This window comes from Sapajus apella, unplaced genomic scaffold (assembly GCF_009761245.1).
Source record: "Sapajus apella isolate SASKATOON/1434 unplaced genomic scaffold, GSC_monkey_1.0 scaffold38, whole genome shotgun sequence".
NCBI lineage: Eukaryota > Metazoa > Chordata > Mammalia > Primates > Cebidae > Sapajus > Sapajus apella.
In genome coordinates, this window is record NW_022436978.1 from 19527543 (window position 1) to 19540022 (window position 12480).

Below are 12480 nucleotides of genomic sequence, written 5' to 3' on the forward strand. Positions count from 1 at the left end.
AAGGAAGGAAGGAAGGAAGGAAGGAAGGAAGGAAGGAAGAGAGGAAGAGAAAGCTATACATGGTGACACATGACTGCGGTCCCAGCTACCCAGCGGACTGCTGTGGGAGGATTTTTGAGTCCTGGAGTTTGTGGCTGCAGTGAGCTGTGATCGTGCCACTGCCCTTCAGCCTGGGTGACAGAATGAGACCTCATTTCAAAAAAATAAAAACAAAGATGAGTGTTTCTTCTACTCTCCCAAACCTTTGGGTCCATCCCCATTATTTGCCTCAAACTTTATTCTAATTTGATGTTCAGTATATTTCAACCCATTTCCCCTGTAAAATCTCACTTGGGCCTGGATTTCCCAGCTTTAGGCCTAGGGTTTAGTTTCCACTTGATTTGAGATTTCATAATAGGCAGAGTGAAATTGTAACAATCATCCTTTTTCTGGACTCTTGTGCTTCACATCACCAGAAACTTGTATTAGTTTACTATTTTATTACAGGATGACTCTGATGTTGCTGGAATGTATTTAGTGTGTCTTTATTTCCTGTTTCTCTGCTTCTTTGCCTTTTACTATCTTTTTATCAAAGATTCTAAGGTTCTTTGTATAATTGGCTGATACTTCCTGATTGCAAGATATCTCTGTGGGCTCTGAGCATATTTAAACGTATTTCTAAACTTTTCATTCACTTGTGTCAGTATTAATGTAGGGCTTCTGAAAGAATAATGGCAGAGTTAAAGAAATTATTTTCTTCCCTTAGACTGAAGATTTATTTCCATATTCCTGGCCGGGAAGTGGGGAAGTGGGGAAGTGCATGTTTAAGATGCAATGCTTATTGTAACTCTTCTTTAAAGGGGCTCTGGTAGCATTTGGCACATAAGAAGTGACTCATGCAATGTCTTTGAAAAGGAGTGATTGCTTGTTCTTAAGTCTTCATTTTAATATGCTCCAAATGTTAAACATATTGCAAATGTTACTTCACAAATAAGAGAATATATATCCAGAGGAGGACATGGAGAGAGCAGCGAGATCCAGGAACAATATACTAGATTTCTAGGCCGGGCATGGTGGCTCACCGCTGTAACCCCAGCATTTTGGGAGGCTGAGGCAGGCGGGTTGCCTGAGCTCAGGAGTTCTCGATCAGCCTGGGCAACATGGGGAAACCTCATCTCTGCTAAAATACCGTAAAAAATTAGCCTGGCGTAGCAGTGTGCTCCTGTAGTCCCAGCTACTCGGGAGGCGGAGGCAGGAGAATCACTTGAACCCGGGAGATGGAGGTTGCAGTGAGCCAAGATTGCACCGCTGCACTCCAGCCTGGGCAACAGAGCGAGATTCTGCCTCAAAAAAAAAAAAAAAGGACTAGATTTCGATTTCTAAAACTTGCTTTCTCTTCGCTGAAGTTTAACTCTCTAAATGTTTTCATCACAAGTAAAATGTTTTCATGGCGCTTATGATGATAGTATTTCCGGAGAGAATAAAGCTATAGGATAACCTATCAAATCAGTGATATTCAGACTCGTTTTCTATTACCCCAGAAACTTTACTTTAAATCCATTAAATAATGGTTCGAGGAAATACTCTGCATAATCTCACATCTCTGCCTTTCCCTTCCACCTGGAATAAGGTCCCATAACTGTCCGTCACAGCCCTCCTGTTCTTCAAGCCCCACTTTCTCCAAGTCTCTTTAGGCCTCTGCACATTTTTACAGTTGTTCACACCTTTACCATGGCTCGTTCTGAAGAGAAACATGTATACATGTCAGTTTCTCTTTCTTGGAGAGCTGGGACCAAATGATCTATTTTTATTTTTATTTTTTTTTATTTGAAACTTCCAATCCATACTTCCTCCCAGAACCTAGCACATCATTCCGTGATGCCAGAGACTTGGTTTTATTCATCTGTGAACAACCTGGAGAAATGCATCACACCTATTATAGAGGGCTGTCAATTATGCTTATTCTATGAATGGTAGACACCTAACAACACTCACCAGAAACAGAGCAGCTCTAGGTGGTGCTGGCAAATGAAGTCCCATAACCACAAATTGTGTTTGTCAGCACTCGGGCATACTGCAGTCACAATATCAAAAGACAGAGAAAATCTGGTATAATAAAAACCAATACCCATGTAGTTGACCAAACTTTTTACTATGTATCGTGATTTATTTTTCTTCCTTCCCTTTCTTCCGTCCGTCCTTCCTTCCTCCCTCCCTCCCTTTTCTTTCCCTCCCTCCCTCCCTTCTTTTTCCTTCCTTCCTTCCTTCCTTCTTCCTTCCTTCCTTCCTTCCTTCCTTCCTTCCTTCTTTCCTTTCTCTCTCTCTCTCTTTCTTTCTGTCTTTCTTTTGGAAGGAGTTTCTCTCTTTTTTTTTTTTTTTTTTTTTTTGAGACGGAGTTTCACTCTTGTTACCCAGGCTGGAGTGCAATGGCTCAATCTCGGCTCACCGCAACCTCCGCCTCCTGGGTTCAGGCAATTCTCCTGCCTCAGCCTCCTGAGTAGCTGGGATTACAGGCACGCACCACCATGCCCAGCTAATTTTTTGTAGTTTTAGTAGAGACGGGGTTTCACCATGTTGACCAGGACGGTCTCGATCTCTTGACCTCGGGATCCACCCGCCTCGGCCTCCCAAAGTGCTGGGATTACAGGCTTGAGCCACCGCGCCCGGCAAGGAGTTTCTCTCTTGTTGCCCGGGCTGGAGTGCAATGACACGATCTTGGCTCACTGCAACCTCTGCCTCCCACGTTCAAGCAATTCTCCTGCCTCAGCCTCCTGAGTAGCTGGGATTACAGGCATGCACTGCCATACCCAGCTAATTTTGTATTTTTAGTAGAGGCGGGATTTCTCCATGTTGGTCAGGCTAGTCCTGAACTCCCGACCTCAGGTGATCCGCCCTCCTCTACCTCTCAAAGTGCTGGGATTACAGGCGTGAGCCACCGCGCCTGGGCCTTCATTGTGATTTTCTAAATAAACATGGATATATACTTCTGCTTTTAGAAGAATACAGAACATTTTATGACTTATTGACTTGCTGAAAAACTTCATTAGCAAGAATTCTCATCATTTTAAATAAGCCTTATTTTGTCAAAATTTATTCATCTGTCTAGATTGATAACAGTCTTGTAGGTGTTGAGGAGAGAAAGAGAGAGAATTAACATAAATGTTTAATACCACAGTATATCGGACAGGGGAGGAAAAAAGTGAGGAATCTCTGACCTTTATTCAGATTTTTCAATGGTAGCTAGTATGGTGCTTTTATGTACTTATATACAAATTATGTATAGCAAGTTGACAAAATTTCTTGTCAGATTTCTAAAAATGCTCTTTTTCTTTGCAACAGAAGATGCTAACATAATAACTAATAGTTTAGCTGACTTAGAAAGACTACAAGGATAGCAAAAGGGAAATTGCCAGAATCTGTAACATTTTAACAGTTGATCACTCAGTATTGGAATTTCGTTGTCAGGAAAGTCTTGATCCTATACTTGAGGAATTTCTGACTTGATGCAAGTTCAAACTGAAGTGAGCGTTTCATTGTTCAGCACATCAGGTTGGCAAAATATATTGCATTAGACAACACCTTAGCCTAAGCTGCCCTACATTTTAAAACAAAAACACCTAAAAACTGATGAGTAACACAAGAAAGAAGAAGGGAAGAAAAAAGAGGGGAAAGAAAAAAGGGAAGGAGAGGGAAGACGGAGAGGGGCAAAGAGAAGAGAAAAAGAAAGAAGAAAAAGGGGAAGAGGGAGCATGAAGGGAGGAGGGAAGAGAGCCTGTTTTGAATAGCTGCTAAAGACACATGAACAAAATGAATGAGCTTGGTAATATACGACATTTGAAAATTTCGAAGAATATCCAAACAAACACAGCTATCAATCTGTGAGACCTTATTTGTGAGCTTCCTAATTTGCATGTAAGTGGAGGAGACACTGGAAGTTTGGATTTGGAGACCTGATCATTTACCTGCACATCAAAATGCACAGTCCTCAGTGTAAAGTCATGTTTCTAGAAAAACTTTAGTACAAACAAGGTGAGAGTATGTCATTATTGATGCCAGAGCAGTCGCTTTTTCTGTACACTTTTTCATGTTGTCTGATGCTAACAAGATTAACTAGATTTTAAGTTAGCATAATTCGAGGGCAAAAGTATTAAGTATATATAAAATGACTAATTTAATTTTACATAATTTAAGAAATAAAAAATAAGAATTTCCAGATTAACAACCACACTGCCTGTATTACATGTTTAAAGCAATATAATTAAAAACCTAAGAAGAATAAAATAATGTCATCTATTTGTATTTCTTGACTTCTGTAATGTTTAGATAGGTTACATTAATGTCAAGTTAACTAATCCTTTTATTATTATTTCTGTTTTGCAAACTTTTTTTTTTTTTTTTTTTTTGAGACGGAGTTTCGCTCTTGTTACCCAGGCTGGAGTGCAATGGCACGATCTCGGCTCACCGCAACCTCCGCCTCCTGGGTTCAGGCAATTCTCCTGCCTCAGCCTCCTGAGTAGCTGGGATTACAGGCACGCACCACCATGCCCAGCTGAATTTTTTGTATTTTTAGTAGAGACGGGGTTTCACCGTGTTGACCAGATGGTCTCGATCTCTTGACCTCGTGATCCACCTGCCTGGGCCTCCCAAAGTGCTGGGATTACAGGCGTGAGCCGCCGCGGCAGGCCGCAAACCGTTTTTTTTTTTTTTTTTTTTTTTTTTTTAACACAAAAAGTAAAAGCCCAAGGGACCAAGAGTAGTTCTGTATGACTTTATCAAACTTGCCAAGATGTTACAAGATTTTAAAAGTTTTTTAAAATTGAAGGGAAACCTCATTTCTAACACTGAAGAGCTTTATCAATGGTATATTCTCAATCACTTAACATGCAGACTCTGCTTCTAAAGCCTTATGTTAGATTTTATTTTGAAATACAGATCTGTGGTTTTCATATATGTCGTTTAAATTCCAGGTGGTGGCCGGGCGCGGTGGCTCAAGCCTGTAATCCCAGCACTTTGGGAGGCCGAGGCGGGCAGATCACAGGGTCAAGAGATCGAGACCATCCTGGCCAACATGCTGAAACCCCGTCTCTACTAAAAATACAAAAAATAGCCGGGCTTGGTGGCGCATGCCTGTAATCCCAGCTACTCGGGAGGCTGAGGCGGAAGAATCGCTTGAACCCAGGAGGCGGAGGTTGCAGTGAGCCGAGATTGCACCACTGCACTCCAGCCTGGCAACAGAGCAAGACTCCGTCTTATAAAAAAAAATAATAATAAATAAATTCCAGGTGGTTATTTAATTTACATAGAGCTTTCCATATTTAACTTTTGGAAATTAAAATCTTCAGTTCTCAAAGACCATTGAAGCATATATATAGAAAGGAGAAAAACACCTGGTAAAATTCACTTTTAAGTAAATAGAATTTTTTTCAGTCATGTCTTTTAAATTTTTCATTTGTGAGATATAAAATATTTGCTCTATAATACAAAATCTTGATCTTCAGGGACACAGAACACAAAAATAATTCAAAAGCCGTTGCTACAGGTTAATCACTTGAAACAGAAGCTACAAAATTTGAGTTGGTATCTCAGTTCTTCCCTTTATTAGCTCAATCACAGTGTGCAATCACAGGTAAAATGGGATTGATGAGTTTTGTTTATCTTATAATATCATTCTAAGGATTAAACAAAATTATGAATTAAAAAGTGCTTTGTAAGCTACAGGGCATTAAGCAAATTAAAAAGTTTAAATAAGAATTTTATCGAAGTGAACTATGATTTATGCAAGACATTTTTATCATCGACTTTTGTATCTAAGCCTAGTACCACTTTGGAATCATCGATTTAACCAACAGGAAGTAGAGAATCCTTCTGGTCACCTCTGACAGATTAACAACCTGGAAAAAAATGACCTACACTTTGAGCTATGTTAGGGGGACAGTGTAATCACTAGGACAATTCTTAACACAAAGAGAGTGGGAACGTGAGTCTGAAGGGGGAAATATCAAAGGTACTGTTTATCAAGAGTGAAACTTTGAAATCCACCTATTTAAGATTAATCACTATTCTTTCAGTTAAGCGGTTGTCATCCCTAACTTCCCCTGAGTAGAAAATAATCTACACTTCCAACTAAGTTATTCATGGTCCAATTTGTTCTCAGAATACTATAATAGGCTTTGTGAAGATAAGTTTTATAATAGGGATTTAACGTAGTGAGAAGCCAAGACACAGAGGCCTTCAAACACAGAGTATATATATATATACATATACTAATTGCTCCATCCTTCCCCCTCTTCTTCTACTCACTCCATTCCCTCTCCCAAAAGGATATTCACCCCTACTTAAAAATCTAATTTTTACAAAGCATTCAGATGAAATGGCATCTCAACAACTTCACAGCACAATTGGTTTAGCCACTGCAGCGTTGCTTTTGAAGCCATTTTCAACAGAGCTGAGAAAAGGGAAGAACTCTGAGTAAAGCACTGGGAGAAGAAATGCTGTGAATGGTTTTAAGAAAGAGAAACATAATCTTTCCTCGTGACAGTTCATCTTCCTGATGGCCACATTTACATACTGAGTTCACAGGCTAGAACTCTCAAAGAGAACTCTACTTTCCTAGAGAATATAAAACATTCAGCATGGCATCCTTGGAGGGAGGGGGGTGTAGGAAGGAAAAGGGAATAACCACTGATGGTTCATATGTATCATATTTATTTTCTAGGTTCTGATATCTTAAACTGTTGAAAATACATAAAGTTATTCAGAGACTTTTTTTTGTTTCATTCCTCTTTAGCTCTATAAGATGTAACTCTCTATATTTTTCTCTCATTTTTATTCAAATGAGTGCATTGGCTTCTTGTTTTACAAAGTAAAAACCTTGAGTGCAACAAGTTTATCTTTATTCCAGACTGTAGGTTGCTGTTTTTTTTTTTTTTTTTTTTAAAGTTCCTTATTCTTCCATTTTAAAAACATACATGCAAAATTTTAGTATTTAAAATATTAGAAACTCTTCACCTGTGAATGTGTTTTAATAACTAGCTTGCCTCTTCTGAGCATATTACATTCCTGCTATACCTCTTTTGTAGCAAACATGCCTGTCTTATTTAAATATTTGTAATAAAGTATGCAAGAAGATAAACATATGTGACCTATTTATATTCAAAACTGGCTGGAAAACTACAGATCACAGGAATTCTGTAACAGACACACATTATAAACTTCTTTTGATAAATACTTTTTAAAATTGTTTTTTAATGTGCTCTTAATGACTTCTAGCACTCACACCTTCTTACTTGCTTTCCAAACTGTTTATACTGTCCCCAATAACACTCAGTGGAAAGCTGTCACTCCTGGCTAAATCCTTACTTAGGGTGGATGCTATGCCTCCGTGAGACAGGGTCAGGGGGTCAAAATCGATTTTGGAGGCCACCTGGAGAGTCCAGGCCATGAACTGACTCGAAAAATTTATATCAGAGCCAGAATGGTCCACCTCCCAGGGTCAGATCTGGCCTGACACTCCAACCGCAGGCTGGGGCATGCTAGACCGCGCTCAGAGGCCAGGGTTGCTGGCCCTGCTAGCTGACCTCTTCAAACTTCAGGAGAATTTTTTTGGCAGTTACCACGGTGACTGGGTACTCTAAAAGCTTATCCCTCTTACTGAATGGAGGGAAAAAAATTAGGAAAAAAATATGTTAAAACCTACCTTGCAGAGATGCCTATCATGGTTAAAGTTTAAAAAAAAAAAAAAAAGGTTGGGGGTGGTGGGAAGGGAGGTTACGGCCCTAAATTGTCTATGCCTTTGGTATTAATTACTACTGCTTTCCAAAAAAGAAAAAAAAGCAATTAGAACTTACAAGTCTTTCAAACTGCAAAATTTGACATTTGGAGCAGATACTGCTTTGTTTCTTTTTTCTTCTCCCCTTTCTTGGTCAGTAGCTGGCAACAATATGAACAATGCATTCAAGGATTTTTTAAAACAACGCAATTTACTTGGAAATTCTAATATCTCCCCTTTTCTTTGAGAATAACCAACTTTGAAATAAGAACCATCATAAATGCTAGTCTGTCGGAGAGAAGATGCTGTAAGTCATCATTTTTGCCTCAAAATCATGTTCAAGGTTTTTTTTTTTCCTGAAAGAAAAGTGTCCAGTTTTGCTTGACTTGAAATAATTAAATTAGGAGAAAAGCAAGGGGCCATTATTATATATTTTATCTTTTACCAAATGACTTAATAAAAATAATGTATATGTTAAAAACAACAACTGAAAATACTCTACATATAACAAGAGAACACTAGGAAGAAAAAAAATACCATGTATACTTCATTTTAAAGAACATCAAAGCTAAAAAAAAAGCCATGGAATATTCTTCTATGTTAATACCAAATGTTGTCTTGTCCTAAAGTCTCACAACAATAGAAATACTTGCAGATAAAAATTTTAATTCCCCATGGGGTAAACCTATGCACATTATAAAACTCGATTAGTTGGTTTTTGTTGATAGGTTGTAACACAAAATGCTTTAAAATGGCTCCTATGTGTGACTTGAAATTGGATGAGAATCATAATAATTTAGAAGTATACTATACTTTAATAATACTTGTCTTTAAAAATATCTGAGTACTACACAATGACTTTTTATAAACTGAAATCACTGACTTTTACTGTCATTGCTCTCTATCTCTTACTTCATTTTCTCATCTGCTATGTACATGATCCAGGTCCTAGAAGTCTTGAAAGGACCTCCTCTGCCATTTGGGTGCTGGCTCTGTGTGTGTGTGTGTCTGTGTGTGTGTGTGTGTGTGTGTGTGTCTGTGTGTGTGTGCACAAATAATGAAGCACTGGTGAAGCAGGGTAGATTTGCATTTTAGAAAGCAGTGGCTATATAACAAAACAATGTCTTTGATTCAAATATCATTTTTCATCTTGACTCTAAGCCAAGAAAAAATGAGAAATTACAGAAATATAGTAATTGACACTTCAAAAGTGAATACTAAAATTTCAGAGGAATGTTTTAACCTCATCTTAAATGTTGATTTTACTATGACCTATGTTGACTGTTTCGTAATAATCATTAAGTTCCTACAAAGGAATGAACATAAAACCAAGTATATATTAATTAGTCTTAATTTTTAAAAACCAAATGTAATTCAAGAACCATTTCCTTTCTCCTCTTGTGCTCAAAACAGCCACTGAAAGGCAAGGTCAGAAGCAGTTTGAGCTGATCTTGCCGTGCAATCCAATTACACTTTGCTGAAACACAGTTCTTTCAATTAGATAGCGTGGTTCTTGACATGCTGAAGTGGGCAACCAGGTTGGTGAGTCACTTAAACTGTGGTGCCAGCTCACTGTCTATGATGAATTCGAACTGTCCTTCCCAGCCGGGAACCCCTGGCAAGCTTCCTTAAAGACCCAGTGACTGGCAAAGCATGAGGCACTATCACACAGAAAACAAGGTCCTCCTCGGGTTTGGAAAACAGATGATAGAAGTCTTGGAATGATGCAAGCCAGGTCACAATCTCCTGAACCACGAGCCTTATCTTGAATGAAACATGATTTCTGAGTTGGATCTGAAAAGGAAAAAAAGTTAAAGTATAAGGCAACGGTTCATTTCTACAAAAGAACACAATGCCAAGTCTTGTAGCGTGGTTTCCTCTAGTCCAATTCAGAATCTCTCCCACAGAAGACCAAAAATCATCTTTCAGTCCTTTGCATAAACTTTACTAAAAGGACTATGAAATAAATAGGTATTTTATTCAGAAACGCATAGATCTGGATCTTGTCTCAGATTGAAAATTTGCAGATATGTTACAAAAGTACAGAATGTGGGGGCTGAGGAACTAAGAGATTATCTAGTCTTATGTTTTTACTTTACATATGCAAAATCTGAAGCCTAGAAGCATGAACTGCCTTACGTACAAAATATTCATTAGATGCTTAAACTAGAACCTAGGTCCTGGTTGGCATTTTTTTCTTCTTCCTTTTTCTTTTTGAGTCAAAGTTTCCCTCTTGTTGCCCAGGCTGGAGTGCAATGGCGTAATCTCATCTCACTGCAACCTCCACCTCCTGGGCTCAAGCGATTCTCCTGCCTCAGCCTCCCGAGTAGCTGGGAGTACAGGCATGCGCCACCACACCTAATTTTGTATTTTTAGTAGAGACGGGGTTTCTCCATGTTGGTCAGGCTGGTCTCGAACTTCCGACCTCAGGTGATCCGCCAGCCTCAGCCTCCCAAAGTGTTGGGCTTACAGGTGTTAGCCACCAGGCCCAGCCCTGGTTGCCATTTCTAACCTAGTATCTTCTCTACTACAAAATGTAGCCTTTTCACTAGGGTGGGAAATATTAAAAGCCCATACTCGTAGACATATTCAAAGTCTTAGAGTAATTCTGGGGCAAGGATATGAAATGATTGCAAATGATTCCAGGTTCACTTCTAGGAAACAGCTTTAGGCACCACAAGCAGAAATTCCACAAAGTCATGCAGTGAAACTGTAAAATAACCTGTGCTATTGGAAGCTCCCCATTTCTCAGGAACTTATGTCTTGTGGTAACAAGGGCGTGTTGCGAATACGATTTCTCCAGCGAATTGTTTTCATTGGTTTGTTGTGGTTATTAAGCACTGACTTCTTTCTGTAGGTATGGAGTCGCACCATTCTGCCAAGTTTGTAACTAAGTACCAGGAAGTGGGGCTTTGGTGTAGATCTGCCTCTGCTACCAAATGACCATGAACCTCGTAAGAGAGCAGGGCTACCAGTCCGGGAAGCGCTAGATCAGGTTTGTCTTTAACATTGTTCTAATTTACCTCGGGTTTAACTTGTATCTGTTAGGATCAATAGATTCTAAAAATGAAGTAAAACAACAACAAACAAAAAGACTGTATAAAAATTTGCAATTAATTGCTGATACCCCAAACTGCCACTTGTCTGCTGCATGCGGCTGTAATAGCACTTTTTTTTTTTTTTTTTTATTTTGGGTCGGTGTCCCACTCTGTTGCCAAGCCGGGTGATATGGGGTCACTGCAGCCTCTGCCTCCTGGATTCAAGCGATTCTTCTGCCTCAGCCTCCCAAGTAGCTGGGATTATAGGTGCATGCCACCATGCCCAGCGTATTTTTGTATTTGTAGTAGAGACAGGGCTTCTCCATGTTGGCCAGGCTGGTCTCGAACTCTCATCCCCAAGTGCTCCACCCGCCTCGGTCTCCCAAAGTGCTGGGATTACCCGCCTGAGCCACTGAGGCCTGCCTTGTAATAGTACGCTCTTATTAGTACGTTTCTAGTGCTGTCTCGGAGTTCCCTTTCTAACTTGTCATGGCATTCGGAGAAAGATCATGATTTAATTATAAAAAATTTGCTGGGGGGCCCCAAGGGAGAGAAAGGTAGGGGATGAGAATCTGAGAAGAGAAGGAAAAGTATTAGACATGCCGTGGACCAATCGGTGACTCTCTAGGGAAGGAGGTGGGTGTTCAGAAAGATAGTTACATGTGATTAACAGGTGAAGGCAAGGGCAGTCAGGTAGTCCTTAACTTCCACTTGGAATTTCAAAGAAATGCCGTTTCCTTTCCATAGGTTCAAGAGGGTATTAGTTAAAGGAGGCATATTTTGGTACTAATCACATGTTAAATTTTGGGAGCAGGGAATGAGAACTCCTCTGAGGGGGGGTCTGAAGAGCATTTGCTTGGCACCCCTCAGAATGTACGGCTGAGGCTCAGCTACCTCGGCTGTACTTTTCCATTTCTCAAAACATTTTAGTTGTCTTGCCTTGGATCAGTGGAAGACTTCTCCAACCAAAGGAAAAAGAGGTGTTAAGGGAAGCTTCTTGGTAGAAGGGAACTTTCAGATATACAAATGTTTTTCTTGTTATTTAGACAGAGTCTCACTCTGTCGCCCAGGCTGGAGTGCAGTGGCACGATCTTGGCTCACTGTAACCTCCATCTCCCGGGTTCAAGTGATTCTCTTGCCTTGGCCTCCTGAGTAGCTGGGATTACAGGCACATGCCATCGCGCCCAGCTAATTTTTGTATTTTTAGTAGAGATAGGGTTTCACCATGTTGGTCAGGCTGGTCTTGAACTCCTGACCTCAAGTGATCCACCTGTCTCTGCCTCCCAAATGTATGCAATTACAGGCATGAGCCACTACATTGAATCTATTTTTCTTTTAGAATCAAGGTTGATAAGTTGGAGAGCTGAGCAGAAAAAAGAAAGTGAGGAATTGCTTGGCAGCGCGGTGGATAATGCTTGTAATCCCAACATTTTGGGAAGCTGAGGTGGGCAGATCACTAGGTCAGGAGATCAAGACCATCCTGGCCAACATGGTGAAACCCCATCTCCACTAAAAATACAAAAATTAGCTGAGTGTGGTGGCCAATGCCTGGAGTCCCAGCTACTTGGGAGGCTGAGGCAGGAGAATTGTTTGAACCCAGGAGGCGGAGGCTGCAGTGAGCCAAGATCATGTCACTGCACAGCCTGGGCGACAGAGCGAGACTCCATCTCAAAAAAAAAAAAAAAAAAAAAAAAA

At 40.0% G+C, this 12480-nt stretch overlaps 1 protein-coding gene and 1 long non-coding RNA gene across 5 annotated transcripts in view; one reads left to right on the top strand and one right to left on the bottom strand.

The window, feature by feature from the left end:
• Positions 1–4771: 4771 nt before the first annotated feature.
• On the top strand, positions 4772–5350 carry LOC116565017. The gene is made up of 2 exons (XR_004275210.1): positions 4772–4946; positions 5262–5350. It is a non-coding gene; the product is annotated as an uncharacterized LOC116565017 (long non-coding RNA).
• Positions 5351–5570: 220 nt separating this feature from the next.
• Positions 5571–12480, bottom strand: part of LOC116565015 — a 719225-nt gene continuing 712315 nt past the window's right edge. For 3 of the 4 annotated variants that reach the window (XR_004275209.1, XR_004275208.1, XM_032298569.1), the window contains one exon: positions 5571–9541. The gene's annotated coding sequence lies outside the window, so the exon portion shown is untranslated. The remainder of the gene's footprint in view (positions 9542–12480) is intronic. The other variant, XR_004275207.1, reaches the window with a different exon arrangement.